The sequence below is a fragment of the Triticum dicoccoides genome, chromosome 1A, assembly GCF_002162155.2.
Source record: "Triticum dicoccoides isolate Atlit2015 ecotype Zavitan chromosome 1A, WEW_v2.0, whole genome shotgun sequence".
NCBI classification, from domain to species: Eukaryota; Viridiplantae; Streptophyta; class Magnoliopsida; order Poales; family Poaceae; genus Triticum; species Triticum dicoccoides.
Genome location: NC_041380.1, coordinates 587587951 through 587607306, shown reverse-complemented (window position 1 = coordinate 587607306; position 19356 = coordinate 587587951). Strand labels below are relative to the sequence as shown.

Below are 19356 nucleotides of genomic sequence, written 5' to 3'. Positions count from 1 at the left end.
CCAGTGTCCATAGTCAGGAAACCATGACTATCTATTGATCAACGAGCTAGTCAACTAGAGGCTCACTAGGGACATGTTGATGTCTGTTATTCACACATGTATTACGATTTCCGGATAACACAATTATAGCATGAATAAAGACAATTATCATGAACAAGGAAATATAATAATAATGCTTTTATTATTGCCTCTAGGGCATATTTCCAACAATGCGCTCCCTCTCCCTTTTGGAGTCGCTACCATGGTTAGCCCCCCAGCCCCTCAGGAAAGCACGCAAAGCCGCAGCCGCTGAGGACCAGAACTCAACTGGTCCTCGTTGACGCCCCAACTGGTTGCCGATCTGGGACCAGCGATTTGTGACTAGCTGGCTGAAACCCTCATGTTCGAACCAAGCTGTCTCAAAGAAGAATCTATGGCTACGGCGTACGTTGTCCTCCCCTGAGGACAAAATCAACGGGACGTGATCAGATCCTATGCGCGTTTCCGCCACTAAAGTACAGAGAGGAAACAACGCCTCCAAGTCACTAGAGCAAAAAACACGGTCAAGGACACATCTGATTGGCTCACGTTGCTTGTTAGTCCAAGTGTATCTGGCCCCAGTACGCGCGATCTCCCGAAGGGCAGCGGACGCAATGGCATTATTGAACATGGACACCCTAGCCCAGTCAATATTGTTGTTGCTTTTGTCCGCCCCCGAGCGGATCAAGTTGAAATCACCTCCTACCACCACTGGTAGGTTGGACGATTGTTTGGCCCCCACCATAGCTGTGATTTCATCTAAGAAAAAAGCGGACCTCGCGTGATCCGCCGGCCCATAAACACTCGCGATCACCCAAGAAGCTTGGGAGACCCGGTGACGGATAATGGCAGCTATATAGAACGTGCCGCCCTCCTACGATATAACCTCACACACATCCTTGTTGCAACCCATCAGTTGACCCCCAGAGAGGCCGACAGACGGAATCCAGAACCAATCAAAGCGCTGGAGCGGATCGTACGCCAAAAGGTCTCTAAAGGAGAAGTCGGCCTTAATTGTCTCCTGGAGCGCCACAAAGTCAATAAGTTCTTTGGACATGAACTCGCGGAGCTGCGTGCGACGCCCCCCGTGCCCGCATCCGCGGATATTCTAGAAGAAATAACGCATTAGATAATCCTGTTACGCAAGCGGACTCCACGGGAGGAGACCGCCTTGGCCACACGCTTCCTAGCCGGCTTTCGACTGGAAGAAGGCAAGACCGAGGCCGCCTCGGCCTCAGCTCCCTCAATGGGCATGTCGACAGCGTCAGCCCCTACTGATGTTGCGTCCGTGGCTTCGACCGCCTGAGCAGCCGCACACCTGGCGGCTGCTTCCGTGAGGGCAGCCTGGGCCTCTTCGCGCGCACGCAATAAAGAAAATCAAATCCATAGACGAGGAGTCTAGCGCTACGCCACTATCATGCAGAATCTCGGCGAGATGCTCATCAGAGAAAGCATTCAGAATCTTAAAGGAGGGGAGAAGGTTACCTGTCATGTCCATGTTCTTGTCAGCAGCACGAAGCTTTGCACTTTCCAGAGAGGTCATGTCTCCGAGCTTGGCCTTGGCGCGAGAGCTAGGAGCCCGAGACGACACCGGAGTTGCCCTAGTACGCTTGGCCTTGACTGCCGGCCCTGACGCCACCAGAGCCGCGCCCAAGTCGCCTCCCAGCGCCGAAACCGACCCCGCAACCTCCGAGACCACCGTCTTGCTCCCCGCCTTCCTCCCCGCAGTCTTCTTGGCCTGTCGGCCAGAGCCACTCGACAGGCGCCTGTCAGAGGCCGGAGTTGGGTCCGAGTCCATGAGGACGCAGTCCAGCCCCGAGCCCTCCCCCCCCTCGGGGTGGGGAGCCCGGCATGGCCCCGTACCCCCTTGCCACAAGAGGGAGAGGCGCACACGGAGCTGTCAGGCTGGAGCCCAGGACCTCGAAAGACGGATCCAGAGAGCGCGCGAGGGGGGGGAAGGCTGACAGCCGTGTCTTGAGTCGCGATCACACCCAGTTTTTCCCATGTCTCGGTGTTGATAGAAGTGTCTTGGATGCTGTCTTCGGGGTCGTCCGCCATCTCGCCCATCACCACATCTTGGCCCCCCACCTTCGCGCCGGAGCCGGCTGCCTCCTTCTGAGACGCCCCCGTCCCAGGTTTGGGCGCCCCAATGGCAGCTGCCTTGGGGGCGTTGCCCGCGGAAGGCCCTTGCTTGCTAGGGTCGCCCTTTCCCTGCTGGCTGTCTGGCGGGGGAGCGGATGGGCCCGCCCCCGAGGCTTATCCATGGCTTATCCCAGAATTTTTTTTTGCGTCGAACTTATCCTAGAATTTGAACGCATCTATCTATTCGTCGTTCTTATCCGGCTACTAACCAAAACGGTTCTATTTTCTCGACCTGCCGTTCTGCACGGCCACACTTCCCTCAACGACTGGAGACGGCGGATCGACGTCGTCGCCGTGACTCTCACCGGCTGGACGGCGAAGCGTCGTCATGATTATTCTTCTGCCACATCTGAGGCAGTGAAACCACGGCTGGCCGACGTCGTCCTGAGTACCACGCAAGTCAAGGTGAACATGAGCTGCATGCTTTCATGCTCCGTCACTTGCTCTTTCAACTCTCATCTCTATTGCTTCATGTGGATCAACAGGTGCGTTGAGGCGAAACAACATGCACAAAGTTGATCGATGTTCACCGGTGACTATACGGCGACGGAGACGGCAACTAATGTTGTTCCTGAACATGCGACATTACTCACTGCCGTCAACGATGACGACGAGCCAAACCTTGCAACGTTGTCGATCGTCGTCGACGGTAGCGACACCCACGTGCACAACCCATGCTCACGAACTGCTAGATCCAATAATGGCGGTTGTATGATGCGTGATATTCTTTTGCACTTGACAGAATTCTACAGTTAAATTCCTACCAAAGAACGATGTAGTTTTTGGGTCTCTCATCCACATCCACCTAGGCAACATTTGAGGATCAATCACAGATTGGAGTTCATGAATTTATGAACGAACAAGTTTATTTTCTTATACACACGATCCATGCTCATTTTTTTATACTACATACTACTACTTCTGTGTATAGAATACTGTATACTACATACTACTTTATGTACACCCCATACATTTTATATAGAGATACACATACTACTTAATAGTTGGTACGTAAAGCCTGCCTTGAATTTACTTGGTGCAGATCGGCCAGCAGCGTACATACGCCATTTATGATATACTCCATATTTTGTATTATACATTTGTTTGTAATACAATATGCTCCATACTTCCTTGAAAGGAAAATACTCCATACTTTTTTTACATACTATCCCTATGTTCTAAAAATATTACTCCATTCTATATACTCCTTTTGAGCGCATACTATATACTCTACATATACTCTCTGAAAAATGGCACCACATTCTTTTTAAACCCATTCTACGCTCTTTCTACATATATTCCGTGCCACTTTCTGGATATACTCTTTTTTGGATGAATATACTACTCAATATTTTATTCAAAAAAAGTTATATGGTTTTTTCAGAATTAAAAAATTATATACCCCAGTTTCATAAGAAAATACACATATACTCCATACTATCATTTTGATATACTCCATACTACAACTAAGAGCAGTATGTACACTTCCATACAAACTAGAATAGTATGTACCCTTACCAAGAAAATGAGAGTAGTATGTACACACCATACTACAACTAAGAGCAGTATGCACACTTCCATACAAACTAGTATGTACCCTTACCAAGAAAATGAGAGTAGCATGTACACACCATACTACAAAAAAGAGTATACTACATACACAGTACTACCTTTTGGGGTACTATTTTATACGCTAAGATATTTCCGGCAAAGTTTGTCAATACATACTCCAAACTCCAATAATTATATGTATGTTGGAAAACTCCATACTACAAGCATACATGAGTATACTCCAAGTGTTTGAAAGTATTATATTCTTTACTATATTGTGTAGAAAATCTAGAAAAGATAATGTTCCGATGCTACCTATTTAACGAAAACTACTCTGACTAGAAAATTTCCCTCCACCTAACAAGAATAATCAGCATCTCGTTCAAATCCTTATATCTCATAGACAAGTTGTTGTACGTAACCAAGATTTTGTGGACACTGTATCCAATAATTTAGGAGGTGGTTGACGAAAATCCTATACTTACGGGCAATACCCACGGCAACCCACCTACGGACTCCTCTCTCCACTACACCTGGCCATTCCTCGGCCCGGGCCGGGCTTCGGGCCAGGCCAACCAAAGCCCGGCGCAAAAAACCCAGGCCCGAGCCCGGCCCATCACACCAAAAGCCCGTCGAGCCTCGGGCCACGGGCCGGGCCTCTTCCTTAAATGGCAAAATTGACAGGCCCGGGCCCGGCCCGGCCCGGGCTTCAGGCTCAAAACCTAGGCCCGAGCCCGGCCCATGGACAAGGTCGGGCCGGGCCGGGTCGGGTCGGGCCAACCGGGCCGGGCTGCCCATGGCCAGGTATACTCTCCACTACCCAAACCCCCTGATTTCTAGTGCGTGGGGTTCATCTCATCTAGACTTCCAATTAAATTTCAACAGATCAGCGTGTAACTTAATTCCGTGCTAAACAGCGCGTAAGTGTAGCATCTCTCGGTGGTTGAACCAGCGCGTCATTAGCTGCCAGATTATTTTAATGTAAATTCGTCACCCAGGATAAAGAATACTTATTCTTCACCCCAGCCAGTCCCATGCGCCCGTCTAACCAGCCCCATGCGCCGGAGTAAGAAAACTTGCATGCAACGTAAGATTACAATAGTGCTCACCGTGCCCCCACCTAACCAGCCACTTGCACAGAAGTAAGGAATCCTTGCATGCAACGTAAAATTACTACATTAGCAACCGTGCTTCGCGTGCCTTTTGTGACTCCGTAAGAAAACTTGCATGAGCAATGTAAAAAAAGAACTACAAAGCTAGCCTGCGTGCGTGAGCTCGTTCAGCAAACTGCTGGCCCACGTAAGAAAATTAGGAGCCACCTAGAACAACACGTTGTCCCAATGACAACCACCCATGAAAGGATCTTGGCCGCTCGTGTAAGAAAATGGTAACCAGCGCAAGAAAAATAGGACTTGCAAAGTAGCAAAATGATAGAAGACTTGCAGGAATAGTGCCCACTAATTGAACAGGCCAACATCAGTAACACGTTGTGAGAATTTGAGAGAATTTGAGAGCTCACGTAAGAAGAATATCAGTAACACGTGGTATAATAATGAATTTAATCAACGCAATTATTTTATGTAAGATCTTCAACAAGGTGGAAATTCTCGTATTTCATATGTACATGTTCCTGAACACATAATGCATTTGTACGTTAATTAAGACCACCGATGTCTTGGCATGAGTAAAGATAAGGATTCATTTTTATCATGATGCTTGAAAATTCTAAAAAAATCATGATCCTTTACATCAAGAAGATGGAAGAATATACAGATTCAGAAATCAAATCACTATGATTCATTTGTTTCTTCCAAGAAAGTACTTCCACTGACCACTTGGCTTTGTTTCCATGGGCTTTTAGCTATTGTGTCCAGAGAAGATGGCATACCATCAAACCACGTATGAATTCACACCCAAAAATGAAAGGAAACAATTCGCATTGCAGCCACAATCTAGTGGACATCCAGCCAGATAGAGAGAAATCACAAAACATCAACTGTTGTAGCCAGCTGAATCAAGATGGAGTCACTACATCAGGGATGCCTTAAATCTGGGACATAATGAGTTGGTATGCCTTGCTCATTTACCATCCACGACATCAAAAGCCTACAAGCGAAGTAACCATGTTAAACTTACAAATCCTAAACTGACAGTGATAAGAAGGGTTGGAAACATAAGGAAAGCAAGATCACATGATAATTTTACCAACTACTTTAATGGTATAGTCCACACAAAGAAAAACTACTCCCTCCGTCCCATAACGTAAGACGTTTTTTGACACTACACCAGTGTCAAAAAATGTCTTACATTATGGGACGGAGGGAGTACATTAATGGTAATACATTTCTGATTCACAATAGACAAGGTAGCGGTTCAATCAGCACTAAAACAAATGTGTCAAGTATGAAAGTATTTTTCATAGTATTTGCATGTGCTACATTCTAATTTTTCTAGTGCAGGTGGCTCACTTCCCACCAAGACAGATACTAAATATTCAGATTTAAATTTGTAGAGTGAGTAGCATGCCACAATAGGACATATAGAGTACATTAAATTTCAAGTATTTATGCTCGTTTCAAGAGTGTGCCAAAACATAAGTTAAATCTTGGTAGTGACTGAAGCGGACTAGTGGAAAGTATAAATTCAATAAATAGGATTCTTCTGCTTTTAGTAATAGATGGCTAGTGTGAATTATATCTACATAGAGACTATCGCATCACATACTAAGAATAAAAAAAAATAAAAAAAATACATGTTGGATTTACCTTTACGGCTCAAATATGATGAGGGAACTTGGATTTCCAAAAAGAATTGCAAGTGAACTATAAAACAGTAACGTCGTTTAGCTCATGAAAACACAGATGAAAAACACGAGCACAACCTAAACTATGAAAAGGTTCGGTGGATTCAACATTTAGCTCACCTTAGGCCATACAAGACTATACAGTTTTGAGACAGGCCGTCAACACGCAGGCTGGGACTGCACCATATGATCATTTTAAGAAGTACTCCCTTCGTCCCAGTTAGTACAAAGTTAAGGCACTTATTTTAGGACAGGGGGAGTATTTCTTTCTTATGAAGGAAGACCATCTTTAGGCTACAGTTTAATTTACTATGCAATAATAATAAAATTCAACTAGATAAAAGTATATTTCAACATTTCAGGGCACCTACAAAGGCTAATGTAATTGAATGGCTATCTTAATAGCTAAAAAACTAAAATACAGCAATCAATGAGCGACTCAATGTAACATCACATTCATTCTGGATATAAGCATGCTTGTACAGAGATAACCGGATAGCTCCTCAAACCAAGTAGAACATCACATAGTAGCCAGCCAATTGATTGTACTATGTCTATAAGATAGTAGCCCTGAAACATCAATTCAGCTCTAAATTTTGCTCCAATTCTTAACAAAGTTATCTAAAGTGAATATTAAAAAAATGGAATTGTTGACAAGAAGATTGTTTCCTTGACAACACATAATTTCCTGGCGGAGAAATATCAAAAGAAAACACCATATGTGCATGTAATCTTACATATATGCAGCAACCAATGTTTAATTTCTAGTTTAGTTAGATACTGAATGTAAGCTGAAACGTCCCATTATAGAAGGAAGGATTAATGAACCAGGCAAAGTAAAGAAGCAAAAAAGAAATTTCTCAAAATGCTTCTGAATAGTTTTTTTAGACTATCCTTGCTCAACAACTAAACGCTGATGTTGACTTATTTAGTGAAGCTTGTAGCTTCTTTTTCAAGTGTAGAGTGTATCTCTTCAGCAACTGAGCTCTTTTTCCCGCAGGCCATGATTCTTTTTAACAAAACACAGGAGGGCTGCCGTTCCAACAATAGAAAAGGATTATATCATACAAAAACTTGCCAAGAGCAAACGCAAGAGAAAAAAACACTAAGCCAATTACTCCAAGAGGAAAAAACAACTACTCAAATAGTCAAACCCGTCCTCAACCAACATACCAGCTGCCTAATGGAAACAGCAGAACTGTGCATTGATCATTGCCAAACTACAGTTAAAAGTTATTAGTCGGTTAAGTAGAAAAAATAAAGAATAAGAGTCTGGAAGACTATACAGTTTTTCGAGCTATCAAAAGAAACAAACTTCTTTAGTGTTTTCTTATTTCCCGAATACGCAGAACTCATGTTTACAATGATCACAAATCATCAAATCAAAATGCAGGAACAAACTTGTTTGTGTTAAAAAGAAAGAAACAATAAAATCACCGTGTTCTTCACTAAATTCTTCTCCTGGGTTCTTCCTCTTCCGTTAGGCAGATCCGTGCATAGTGCGTTAAGACAATACACATATTAGAAAACAAATACGATGTATTACAGAGAGTGAAGAAGCTAGACATAAAGGAGAGGAGCACCTCCAGCCACAGCGTCTCCTCTTATGTCTCTCTCCCCCTCTTTGACATGCCATGCCGCCCCCGGCTATCAACCATTGGTCCCTAGAGATATGCTTGCTCTCTTGCTCGTGGACACATCCATCGGTGTTCTTCTTGCAAACTGCCACCGGGAGAATTGACAGGGTCGTAAGAGGAGGGTTATTGTATTTCATTAAAACTCACATGTTCCACTCAGGCACTCAGACCATACAACATTGTCAGAAAATTATTAAGGGGTATAAAACTGCTATGGTACTACATACTGTTATTTTGCACCGGTAGCTATATAGATTGAAAAGTTGCACCCCTAGGGATGGCTCTAGCGATATAATTCTACTGCAAAATTAATGATATAATTATCCTAGTTTTTATGTGAAAATTAATGATGACACACAAGCAGCTCAAAATTGCTAGGATTCCTACAAGTACGTGAGTTATTTAGTTCAACTCCAACATGAGGTATATCTACTTTAAATCAAAACATAGATGATAGGAAAGACAAATGCATTGTAAGCAGAAATAAATCACATCACTGTAGCCCACACATCAATTTTTTTTATCTCTAGAAGGAAATGTTAGCAACACCTCCGGCCAGAATTATTATTAAGTACATAGTAACAGATTAATGATGTTTGGAGCAGCTAATCGATACAATAAGTATGGCCTTCAGTGATAGAGCAAAAACTTTTCTGAATAATAGATGTGTATTTGCATATGGTGCAGCTGATGAAACAAAAGTACAACCAAACGCTAAACTTGAAATAACAATCTGCAAGCTCTGAAAATTAGAAATGCGACAAATAGGACTATTTGTTTTACAAACAAATGGTGATGTGTGTACGACAAGAATGATTTTTTTCTCAATAATTCAGTACATGAATGATGAGAAAATGGTTTGATGACGTGAAGCAGCACACGAATCAACCATAAATTCTACAACCGGTTGGGCAAGATTCTACTACATGTACGACTGGGACTGAAGCAAATGAAAATGATTGGGGCAGGCAAGTATGGCTACATACCCATGTAACCCACGTGATGACAGAATGATTAGTAGTAGAGCTCGGGGACGCTGGTTGTGGTTGCCTCCCGCTTGCCGGTCACGTTGTTAGCCACTCGGGCCCCTTCAACACCACCATCCGGAGAACCCAGATCCATCGGAGATCGGATAATTGTAAAATTGGGAGCTCGAGGGGCACCTGAGTGAGCAGATTGGGGACTATCCCGACTGATTTAGCGGCATGCAACTGAATATGGAAGGATGGATCTGGGGACGAGGAGGACGGATCCGAGGAGGCCGTGCTCGAGGAAGCTGTCGACCATGACGGCGGCACATCTCAGCAGCGGTGCACACCAGGCCGCCCCAATCGCCCAGCGACCACCGCAGCGTCGAGACCACGCCGCCGAGCAGCACGGCGCTCCGCGAGCAAAATCGCGCCGTGCCAAATCGCGGAGCACCACGCCGCCGTATCCCCGTATGTTGTTCGCCGTCGATAATCACGAACCGCTGGCAGCCTTTTTTTTCTAACTCAAGAAAAGAAAAGGACGTGGATGCGAACGTGGGCATATAAACGTAAAATTAAATAGATACCGGTGTAATTTTACAGCCTGGACGTAGGCCTGTGCGGCTCAGTGCGTGGCCCCGTTAATCTCTCCCTAATAATAAAGCACGGATTGGGTCTTCAGGTTCACCGTCACAATACGCTTTCTTCCTGTAAATTTACGCTTTCAGTTTGATTTTAAAACATATGCGAGGTGGTACTAAATTTTGTCAGGTTCACCGTCGCCCACCCGTCCCACCTCGATCGCTATGAGTTTTTTCGTCCGTCCCCCTGGCTGCTGTCCCCATGGGCCTGGTTGTCGTCCCTAGGTGTTGGGCCTGCTCCCTCGAACCTCTACCTCGCTAGCGCAGTTAATTTGTCCATCCCTCTCACGATACAGACCCTCTTTTGGAGTCGAACACGAATCCCATGCCGCCTTCCCTAACCTCTCCCATAAATATCGGCTCAGGCAGAGAGAGGAGGGGATCCATGGAGGCAGGGGAGCATACAAATCGTTGCGGGTCGAGGTTAAAGGTACCCCAAAAGTTCGGCCCTCGCTCGATCCATCCGACCGAGTGACATCCGCAAAGGGCGGCGGCGGCGCACGGGCTCGACGCCCAAAACGACGGTGGCATCAGGATCCAGGAGAGCAGCTTAGGGGTTCTCCGGGGCGGCGCCATGGTTGCTCCCGCGACGAGGACGCGGCACTCCCCTTCTGGTGCGGCGCACGAGGGAAGGAGGAGGGGATCGACCCAAGACTGGGGCTGAGGCCGGCAGCGCCGTCCACACGAGCCTCACCGGCGGTGCCCTCTACACCTTCTCGCTCACCCCCGTCACTTTCTCGCTCACCACCGGCGTAGTAGTCATCCTCGACGCCGTAAGGCACAAATGGGCATCCCGGCGGGAGTAGTCATCCTTGACGCCGTCAGCTCTGTACAAGACACCAATTGTATCTTCGACGGCCACAAGTTCTCCTACTATGCCTCCGTCGCCTCCGCCAGCATTGTTTGGCTGGCAAGGTCACGTCACCAGGGACTCCATATTCATCGCCAAAGAACTCCGACTTCAGGTGACCTCCCTGCTGCCGTTTGCTTTTGCCGCTGCCCTGCGTCGACGACTTTCAGTTGGCTGATTACCGATGTGATTCTTCTGAAAACTCTGCAGGAACAGAGTAGCATAGCGGGGCTAGCAGTGACAAGTAGCAACAGCAGGGACGAGCTCAGGAGGAAAATCAGACCTCCTTTTGTTGAATACAGAGCAAGCTAGAGAACATACAAAAATACAAAGCAAAGCTTCACCGAAGTGCACGAATTGTTTAATAAGTACGGTTGCTGCAATGAATTAACGACCTAGGAGCTGTTTGGTTACAACGAGGTAATTCATTATTCAGGTTTGTTCACAATTATTTAATTTTCACTGTTTTGGATCCTGTACTATGCACAATATAATTTGTAGAATGTTTTATCTTTGCAAATAAGGGAAATAATGATCCAAAATTGGAGAAGATGGTGAAAACCAAATGTTTATGTGATTTGATATGATGTACTTAGTAATTAACTTTCCCTACCTACATCTTTTAAAAGTGTCTATATCATGTTTTCGTCAGCTCCGGCATCTTCAAGAGCTTTGTCATGCCCTATTATTTTCAATTTAGTCTGTGTCCGCATCAACTGAATTCGGTCGGTTCAATTCAATTCATCAATTTTTTGTATATTTGATGCATTATTAACCATAGCAACGCACGGGCATTTATTTGTGGGACTTGATGCCGGATATAGACAAATTGCATGTTCTCTTAGGGCATCTGCAATTGATGGACGCCAGGATTTATTTCCCGATAGACCGGCAGTTGCGTTAGTTGTTCCCAGTGTTGCGTTAGTTGTTCCCAGTGTGCCCGGTACCAATAGATGCATTGAGCGCTTTCTCTTTTCCTGGGCACGCGAGTAAAGAAACGGGTAGCCGGGCCTACGTATTTAGAGCTGCTGATAAGCGCCTAGCATTGAATGAGAAGGCGCTTACTTTTTTCTTAATTTTTTGATGTTTAACTTTTTACTCTTAAGTGCCTACACAAGAGTCTAGCATTGCAGATGTCCTTAAGCTATAGGCTATCGTAGTGGTTTTACCAATCACAAATAAGCGACCAATGATGAAACAATAGTACAAATTTAGAGCACAATACATCATGATCTATTGGAAATTACATGTTCCATTTTTGACATATCAACCAGTCAAAGTGGCCAAACTTGAGCATATAGTTAATCGAGCACAAAACAGTTCATTGAGTGCGAGCTTTGTTGACAGCCCTACCGGTTGGAGGTAAACAAATACCTTTCCCCTCTTTTTTCATAAAATCAAATGCTTGTACTAATGTTGATTCCATGCATTTTCATACATTATTCAACATTTTTGTGCGTTAGTAAAAAAGCCATTCTTTTAATTCACATTATTGAGCTAGGAAAATGGACAGAATTATTCTTTTTGTCCCGTTGCAACGCACGGGCTCTTTTGCTAGTTAATTATTAAAACATCAGGCTCGGTCGCTGGATTAGGGTGAGGAATAAGTAATTCCTCACCCAGGGTGTCTAATAAAGTATATATATATATATATATATATATATATATATATATATATATATATATATATATAGACAAGGTATTACTTATTTTTGTTCTCCTCGAGCTGCCTCTTGGCAAGGCCGAGCTCTTTCTCGGACCCCTCGAGGTCCTGCTTCAGTGCGGCGACCTCCGCAGTCAGTGCGACAGAGGTCAGCAGCAAAGCGTGCATACGTATATAGACATACTTATATTAGACTCCTGCAGATATTATTTGATCCTCTATTCGGCTTTTTTTTGTGAACACCAAACAGAGTATCAGGAGCTACTGTCTATGCGGTAATATTTTTCCTATACTTTAAATACTTACCTCAAAGCCTGTTAGAAGGCTGGCACAGGCTTCAGTCAGTCCGCTCTTGGCGGACTGAACCTTCTTAATCACCGCACTCATAAGAGTGCGGTGCTCTTCGTCGATGGAAGCACCGCGAAGCGCTCCCAGCAGGTTGTCCGGTGTCTCTGGATGGACAGAGGTCACCGACACAGGCGTCTTACCCCTTTTGGAAGGGGGCCGCCTGCCCGAGTCCGGAACCACTGGAGGTTCCGGCGCGGTGTTCAGCTGAGAGCCGAACTTGGAGCCCCCGAGAGCCTGGCTCCCTTTGCTTCTGGAGTCCGGAAGGTCGCTTTGAGGCGCCTCCGGGACTTGTCTCCCCCGGCTCGGTGCCCCTTGAGACAATACCTCGGCATTGTCCGTAGGGCAAGGGGAGGAGGCGGTCAGAAGTGGATCGCTATCCATATCCGACGAGTCCAAGGAACCGTCCGACGAGGATACGTCGATACGGGCTTGGGGCGGTCTGCATAATCATATTCGGCGTTAGGAGAAGCAGTGCGCCAAAGGTATGCTATGAGTTACTTTGGTATCCGAATACTTACGACTTCGCCAGGGGCTTGGCCCTGAGCAGCCACTCGTCTTCATCGTTGGCGGCGGTGGTGGAGCAGTCCGAAAGGAGAGTCCTTCCCTTCTTGGACCCTTTGGCCTCCCCGGTTGGGGCGGCCTTCCTTTTCTTATCTCCCCCGGCTGGAGGGGGAGCATCTTCATCTTCCTCCTCCTCATTTCCATGGGAGGAGTGCGTCGCGGAGTTATCGGACGATGAGTCCGATACCACCTGGCGCCGGGAACCCTTTCGGATTCCCTTGGCCTTCTTCTTGGTCTTCTCCGGCACCTCATAAGGAGCCGGAGTCAGCATCTCCGTCAGGAGAGCGCCCGCAGTGTCTTTGGGCAGAGGGACCGGACAGCTAATCTGCTCCGATGTCTCCACCCAGTCCTGTCAAAGGCATGGGAGCTCAGACCCCGTATATGGTTAAGCTATGGGAAATAAACACCCTACCAGATGTACAGAACTTACCGGATTCGCAGAACGCTTCGCGCTTAGCCCGCGGTCCTCGGTAAGAGAGGGAGGGACCTCGGCGCCCTTGAACATCACCCTCCAGACGTCATTATGCATCGTGTCGAAGAGCTTACTTAAAGTCTGTTGCTGGGCCGGGTCGAACTCCCATAAGTTGAAATCCCGTTGTTGACACGGGAGGATCCGGCGGAAGAGCATGACCTGGACTATGTTGACAAGCTTAAGTTTCTTGCTTATCATGTTCCGGATACATTTCTGGAGTCCGTACAGCTCCACCGATGAACCCCAGGGCAAGCCCTTCTCCTTCCAGGAAGTGAGCCGCGTGGGGAATCCGGATCAAAACTCGGGGGCCGCCACCTAGTTGGTGTCGCGCGGCTCGGTGATGTAGAACCACACCGATTGCCACCCCTTTATGGTCTCCACGAAGGAGCCCTCGAGCCATATGGGGCATTTTGCCCACCATGGCTCCGCCGCATTCCGCTTGTTGGCCGCCCACCACCTTCGGCTTGATATTGAAGGTCTTCAGCTGTTGGGGAACGTAGCCGAATTTTAAAATTTTCTACGCATCACCAAGATCAATCTATTGAGTCATCTAGCAACGAGGGAGATAGGAGTGCATCTACATACCCTTGCAGATCGCATGCGGAAGCGTTCAAAAGAACGGGGTTGATGGAGTCGTACTCGACGTGATCCAAATCACCGATGACCAAGTGCCGAATGGACATCACCTCCGCGTTCAACACACGTACGGTTGGGAGACGTCTCCTCCTTCTTGATCCAGCAAGGGGGAAGGAGAGGTTGATGAAGATCCAGCAGCACGACATCGTGATGGTGGATGCAGTAGGATCCCGGCAGGGCTTCGCCAAGCGCAAGCGGGGAGAAGAGGTGTGACAGAGGGAGAGGGAGGCGCCAAGAGCAAGGGGTAAGGATGCCCTCCCTCCCCCCTCTTTATATAGGGTCCTTGGGGGCCGGCCCTAGGAGATGGATCTCCAAGGGGGCGGCGGCCAAGGGGTGGCTTCCCCCCCCCCCAAGCCAAGTGGGGGGCGCCCCCATCCCTAGGGTTTCCCAACCCTAGGCGCAGGGGAGGCCCAAGGGGGGCACACCAGCCCACTAGGGGCTGGTTCCCCTCCCAACTCAGCCCATGGGGCCCTGCAGGATAGGTGGCCCCACCCGGTGGACCCCCGGGACCCTTCCGGTGGTCCCGGTACATTACCGATGACCCCCGAAACCTTCCCGATGGCCGAAACTGGACTTCCTATATATAAATCTTTACCTCCGGACCATTCCGGAACTCCTCGTGACGTCCGGGATCTCATCCGGGACTCTGAACAACTTTCGGGTTACTGCATACTAATATCTCTACAACCCTAGCGTCACCGAACCTTAAGTGTGTAGACCCTACGGGTTCGGGAGACATGCAGACATGACCGAGACGCCTCTCCGGTCAATAACCAACAGCGGGATCTGGATACCCATGTTGGCTCCCACATGCTCCACGATGATCTCATCAGATGAACCATGATGTCGAGGATTCAATCAATCCGTATACAATTCCCTTTGTCAATCGGTACGTTACTTGCCCGAGACTCGATCGTCGGTATCCCAATACCTCGTTCAATCTCGTTACCAGCAAGTCACTTTACTCGTGCCGTAATGCATGATCCCGTGATCAACCACTTGGTCACCTTGAGCTCATTATGATGATGCATTACCGAGTTGGCCCAGAGATACCTCTCCGTCACACGGAGTGACAAATCCCAGTCTCGATTCGTGTCAACCCAACAGACACTTTCGGAGATACCTGTAATGTACCTTTATAGTCACCCAGTTACGTTGTGACGTTTGGCACACCCAAGGCACTCCTACGGTATCCGGGAGTTTCACAATCTCATGGTCTAAGGAAATGATAATTGACATTCGGAAAAGCTACAGCAAACGAACTACACGATCTTTGAGCTATGCTTAGGATTGGGTCTTGTCCATCATATCATTCTCCTAATGATGTGATCCCGTTATCAATGACATCCAATGTCCATAGTCAGGAAACCATGACTATCTTTTGATCAACGAGCTAGTCAACTAGAGGCTCACTAGGGACGTGTTGTGGTCTATGTATTCACACATGTATTACGATTTCCGGATAACACAATTATAGCATGAATAATAGACAATTGTCATGAACAAAGAAATATAATAATAACCATTTTATTATTGCCTCTAGGGCATATTTTCAACAGTCTCCCACTTGCACTAGAGTCAATATTCTAGTTACATTGTGATGAATCGAACACCCATGCAGTTCTGGTGTTGATCATGTTTTGCTCTAGGGAGAGGTTTAGTCAATGGATCTGCCACATTCAGGTTCGTATGTACATTACAAATCTCTATGTCTCCATTTTGAACACTTTCACGAATGGAGTTGAAGCGACGCTTGATATGCTTGGTATTCCTATGAAACCTGGGCTCCTTGGCAAGGGCAATAGCTCCAGTGTTGTCACAGAATAGAGTCATCGGGCCCGACCCATTGGGTATGACTCCTAGGTCGGTAATGAACTCCTTCACCCAGACTGCTTCTTGTGCTGCCTCCGAGGCTGCCATGTACTTCGCTTCACATGTAGATCCCGCCACAACGCTTTGCTTGCAACTGCACCAGCTTACTTCCCCACCATTCAAAATATACACGTATCCGGTTTGTGACTTAGAGTCATCCAGATCTGTGTCGAAGCTAGCATCGACGTAACCCTTTACGACGAGCTCTTTGTCACCTCCATAAACGAGAAACATTTCCTTAGTCCTTTTCAGGTACTTCAGGATATTCTTGACGGCTGTCCAGTGTTCCATGCCGGGATTACTTTGGTACCTTCCTACCAAACTTACGGCAAGGTTTACATCAGGTCTGGTACACAGCATAGCATACATGATAGACCCTATGGTCGAGGCATAGGGGACGACACTCATCTTTTCTCTATCTTCTGCCGTGGTCGGGCATTGAGCCGTGCTCAATCTCGTACCTTGCAATACACGCAAGAACCCCTTCTTTGACTGATCCATTTTGAACTTCTTCAATATCTTGTCAAGGTACGTACTCTGTGAAAGACCAATGAGGCGTCTTGATCTATCTCTATAGATCTTGATGCCTAATATATAAGCAGCTTCTCGAAGGTCCTTCATTGAAAAACACTTGTTCAAGTAGGCCTTTATGCTTTCCAAGAATTCTATATCATTTCCCATCAACAGTATGTCATCCACATACAATATGAGAAATGCTACAGAGCTCCCACTCACTTTCTTGTAAATGCAGGCTTCTCCATAACTCTGCATAAACCCAAACGCTTTGATCATCTCATCAAAATGAATGTTCCAACTCCGAGATGCTTGCACCAGCCCATAAATCAAGCGTTGGAGCTTGCACACCTTGTCAGCATTCTTAGGGTCGACAAAACCTTCCGGCTACATCATATACAATACTTCCTTAAGGAAACCATTAAGGAATGTCGTTTTGACGTCCATTTGCCATATCTCATAATCATAGAATGCGGCAATTGCTAACATGATTCGAACGGACTTCAGCTTCGCTACGGGTGAGAAAGTCTCATCGTAGTCAACCCCTTTAACTTGTCGATAACCCTTAACGACAAGCCGAGCTTTATAGATGGTCACATTACCATCTGCGTATGTCTTCTTCTTAAAGATCCATTTATTTTCTATGGCTCGCCGATCATCGGGCAAGTCAGTCAAAGTCCATACTTCGTTTTCATACATGGATCCTATCTCGGATTTCATGGCTTCCAGCCATTTGTCGGAATCCGGGCCCGCCATCGCTTCTTCATAGTTCGAAGGTTCACCGTTGTCTAACAACATGATTTCCAAGACAGGGTTGTCGTACCACTCTGGTGCGGAACATGTCCTCGTGGAACTACGAAGTTCAGTAGCAACTTGGTCTGAAGTTTCATGATCATCATCATCAACTTCCTCTCTAGTCGGTGCAGGCACCTCAGGAACATTTTCTTGAGCTGCGCCGCTTACCGGTTCAAGAGGTAATACTTCATCAAGTTCTACTTTCCTCCCACTTATTTCTTTCGAGAGAAACTCTTTCTCTAGAAAGGACCCATTCTTGGCAACAAAGATCTTGCCTTCGGATCTGAGGTAGAAGGTATACCCAATAGTTTCTTTAGGGTATCCTATGAAGACGCATTTTTCCGATTTGGGTTCGAGCTTTTCTGGTTGAAGTTTCTTGACATAAGCATCGCATACCCAAACTTTTAGAAACGACACCTTAGGTTTCTTCCCATACCATAATTCATACGGTGTCGTCTCAATGGATTCCGATGGAGCCCTATTTAAAGTGAATGCGACAGTCTCTAAAGCATAGCCCCAAAATGACAGCGGTAAGTCGGTAAGAGACATCATAGATCGCACCATATCTAATAGAGTGCATTACGACGTTCGGACACACCATTACGCTGAGGTGTTCCAGGCGGCGTGAGTTGTGAAACTATTCCATATTTTCTTAAGTGTGTGCCAAATTCGTGACTCAAGTATTCTCCCCCACGATCTGATCGCAAGAACTTGATTTTTCTGTCACGTTGATTCTCAACCTCACTCTGAAATTCCTTGAACTTTTCAAAAGTCTCAGACTTGTGTTTCATTAAGTAGACATACCCATATCTACTCAAGTCATCAGTGAGGGTGAGAACATAATGATAGCCACCGCGAGCCTCAACACTCATTGGACCGCACACATCAGTATGTATGATTTCCAATAAGTTGGTTGCTCGCTCCATTATTCCTGAGAACGGAGTCTTGGTCATTTTACCCATGAGGCATGGTTCGCACGTGTCAAATGATTCGTAATCAAGAGACTCTAAAAGTCCATCTGCATGGAGCTTCTTCATGCGTTTGACACCTATGTGACCAAGGCGGCAGTGCCACAAGTATGTGGGACTATCATTCTCAACCTTACATCTTTTGGTATTCACACTATGAACATGTGTAACATTACGCTCGAGATTCATTAAGAATAAACCATTCACCAACGGAGCATGACCATAAAACATATCTCTCATATAAATAGAACAACCATTATTCTCGGATTTAAATGAGTAGCCATCTCGAATTAAACGAGATCCTGATACAATGTTCATGCTCAAAGCTGGCACTAAATAACAATTATTGAAGTTTAAAACTAATCCCGTAGGTAAATGTAGAGGCAGCGTGCCGACGGTGATCACATCGACCTTGGAACCATTCCCGACGCGCATCGTCACCTCGTCCTTCGCCAGTCTCCGTTTATTCCACAACTCCTGCTTTGAGTTACAAATGTGAGCAACTGCACCGGTATCAAATACCCAGGAGCTACTACGAGTACTGGTAAGGTACACATCAATTACATGTATATCACATATACCTTTAGTTTTGTCGGCCTTCTTGTCCGCTAAGTATTTGGGGCAGTTCCGCTTCCAGTGACCACTTCCCTTGCAATAAAAACACTTAGTCTCGGGCTTGGGTCCATTCTTTGGCTTCTTCCCGACAGCTTGCTAACTGGGCGCGGCAACTCCCTTGCCGTCCTTCTTGAAGTTCTTCTTACCCTTGCCTTTCTTGAACTTAGTGGTTTTATTCACCATCAACACTTGATGTTCCTTTTTGATTTCCACCTCTGCTGATTTCAGCATTGAATATACCTCAGGAATGGTCTTTTCCATCCCCTGCATATTGAAGTTCATCACAAAGCTCTTGTAGCTTGG

The 19356-nt window shown here is 46.3% G+C and overlaps 1 long non-coding RNA gene across 1 annotated transcript; it reads left to right on the top strand.

Annotated features, from left to right (window-relative positions):
• The first annotated feature begins 10288 nt into the window (after positions 1-10288).
• Positions 10289-11412, top strand: LOC119345259. The gene is made up of 2 exons (XR_005166992.1): positions 10289-10725; positions 10821-11412. It is a non-coding gene; the product is annotated as an uncharacterized LOC119345259 (long non-coding RNA).
• Positions 11413-19356: the final 7944 nt, after the last annotated feature.